Here is a 2,573-nt window from a genome sequence, read left to right on the forward strand (position 1 = left end):
AACTGACATCCTAGAAATTTTTCATGGATCCAAAACATATTTGCAGTTGACAGACCTCGTTAAATTGGGAAAAAAAATAAAATTCTCAGACATATTAACCTCTTACAAGATAACTTGAATAGCTCTGTAAAATGAAGATTAGGAACATACCAACCTTGTAAAAAGAAGGTACAACCAGAACAGTACGAATAAAAAATCGCCTCAAGTACTCAAAGCTAATACAAGATGGTCGAAACAATACGAATAAAAAATATGTAAAAGATTTTTATCTTAAGCACCTTAATTTATTTTACACTTTAAGTTCTCAAAATGCGATCCAGAAGTAAGGACACGTTGAAGATCATCGTGGAGCTACTGTCTGAGGAATTGAAGCTGCGAGAAGCTGAAACTTTAAGAAAACATCAGCATGCAAATATGGCACTACTCGACGCTAAGAAAATGACATCTCAAAAAAAAAAAAAGGCAAACAAGTGCACTTATGGAATGGAAACATATGAAGAGGCAAGAGAAAAGGCTGAAGCAGCTTTATTATCACAGAAACCAATGACTGCTAAGTGGGTACTGAGGGCTAGTCAAAGAGGTTGGAAGGAAAGAATAACAAATCAACATCCTAGCCTTCTGGTAATCAAAGACTGATGTAAGATGTGAACACGTCAATATTTTTCATTAACTCTGGTTGTTTGTATGAATACTAAGTGTAAAATATCTTGGTAACCTCTAGAGTATAAGGTTTCAACAGTAGCATCTGAGATTATACTAATATAGAACGTGTAACAAAACGAAATACTACCTAATTTCTAGGTCAAGTGTAAATTAGAAAAAGTCACTCAAATTATCCCTTATTACCTTAAACCAAGGTTTGAAAATGAAATACAATCTATTCCAATATTTTTGTCGAACTTTCTGCAACTAAACACTGCAAATCAAAGATCTAGACAATGTAAAATTCAAATGTTATGATTATGGACAAACATACAATTTTCTTCTAATATACGACTAAAAATAATAGTTACTTCCTTGAGTTATGGGTTCAGCTAGCATCCAATCATTGTTAATTAGTTGAGAACACTTTCAGCACATTATTTATCTTTAAGGTCAAATTTATATTACTTGTCAATGAGGCACCACTATTCCTTTGTCAAAGTTTTTGTGAAAAAGCGTGATGTAAAATGAGAAAGAATAGCATAACAGTCCTCTGGAGCGCAAGTCAGCACTATTAAAAAGAGCAATGCTCCCATACGACATTGAAAAATAGGAAGCATTGCTTCAAGTTTTTGAAATGCACTCAACTGTGAAGTACATGTATATATACTCAAAACCTTATGCAAATCAGAACCAGATTCAAAAGAAAGACCTTCAAGTGCTTTTGCCAATACCTGTGCAGCAAGTTACAAACAATTTGAGAGAAAGAAATCACGTATTGGTCAATATCCTAGAATATTCTCACCAAGTGCAACACTTCACTAACTTAAATGGCAACTTCATAATGAATAAAAATTTTCACATTAAGGAGCAGTAATGAATTTAATGCAAATTGGAAGAAAAGTTCTTGATTGAGTGCAGAGCTGATGGCCCTGAGAAGATTAGTCTCCCAAGTATTTATTGGAACTATGGTTGTATCTGCATCAAAGTTGGAACAAAATATTTGGGTTTCAAGCAACAATCCTAGGATATGTATTTCACGTATCTATGCACTCTTAATATCATATAAATGGTAACTCTTTTTTATCAAATGGATGAATGTTTTTTATATTGTATTAGAGATAAAAAAAAGTCTAGAAATGTTCTTGCCAAGAAGAAGGGGAGTTTCTCTAGTCGGCTTGGGGAACGGATACGAATCCCCTTCTTTGGGCCGAATTATCAAAGCTCCATAAAATGTAGCTCTATGCCACGAACTGTGTGCATACCACCAAATTGTTCCTTCTTGTCCTTGGATTGTAAATCAGTATGTATAATTCCCTTCTGGCCTAATATGGCATCGAGTCACAAATTGTGGTCCATCTGCCCATCCAGTTCTCATTTGCCTCACTTCATGCCTGCGTAAAATCGACAAAAACTGAATAAAAAGATCATCAACTTTGCTCAAAATTTTGTTTGCGACCTGATCACACCACATAGGCATTTAATATCAACACAACATGAATAGAATAAAGCTTAAATATAAGAAATTTGGATCCCAACATTATGCTAATTCTTGCCTACAAGGGCTGCAAACAGATATAAGTGCATAGATATTACTACTGATATAAGTGCAGTAAAACCTTTCAGAAGAATTTTTGCACATGGCTCCGAATCGGCACCATAGTTTTCGTACTCACGTGCTTTGTAAAGATGATGAAACACAATTTCAAAATTCACCAATACAAGAGAAGCAACATAAGATGCATTTACAGACCACCATTTCAAACAGAAAAGCACCTTCAATTATCCTCCACGCTCGACCATAGATTTTTAGTGCCTCAAGAAACTTTTTATGCTCCTCTTCCGTCCATTGTTCCCTTTGTTTCGTGATCGCATACTGCTTCCTCACCTGTTTGAACATAACGGCAAAAACAAAATAAGTTGTCAAAATG

General features: G+C 34.7%; 1 long non-coding RNA gene across 1 annotated transcript; it reads right to left on the minus strand.

Annotated features, from left to right (window-relative positions):
- Nucleotides 1-283: 283 nt before the first annotated feature.
- LOC140876070 (uncharacterized) lies at nucleotides 284-2,323 on the minus strand. Its single transcript, XR_012148655.1, has 3 exons — nucleotides 2,262-2,323; nucleotides 847-2,036; nucleotides 284-382 (listed from the first exon to the last, which is right to left on the minus strand). It is a non-coding gene; the product is annotated as an uncharacterized lncRNA (long non-coding RNA).
- Between the last annotated feature and the right edge of the window lie 250 nt (nucleotides 2,324-2,573).

Source organism: Henckelia pumila, chromosome 1 (genome assembly GCF_033568475.1).
Source record: "Henckelia pumila isolate YLH828 chromosome 1, ASM3356847v2, whole genome shotgun sequence".
Taxonomy (NCBI): domain Eukaryota; kingdom Viridiplantae; phylum Streptophyta; class Magnoliopsida; order Lamiales; family Gesneriaceae; genus Henckelia; species Henckelia pumila.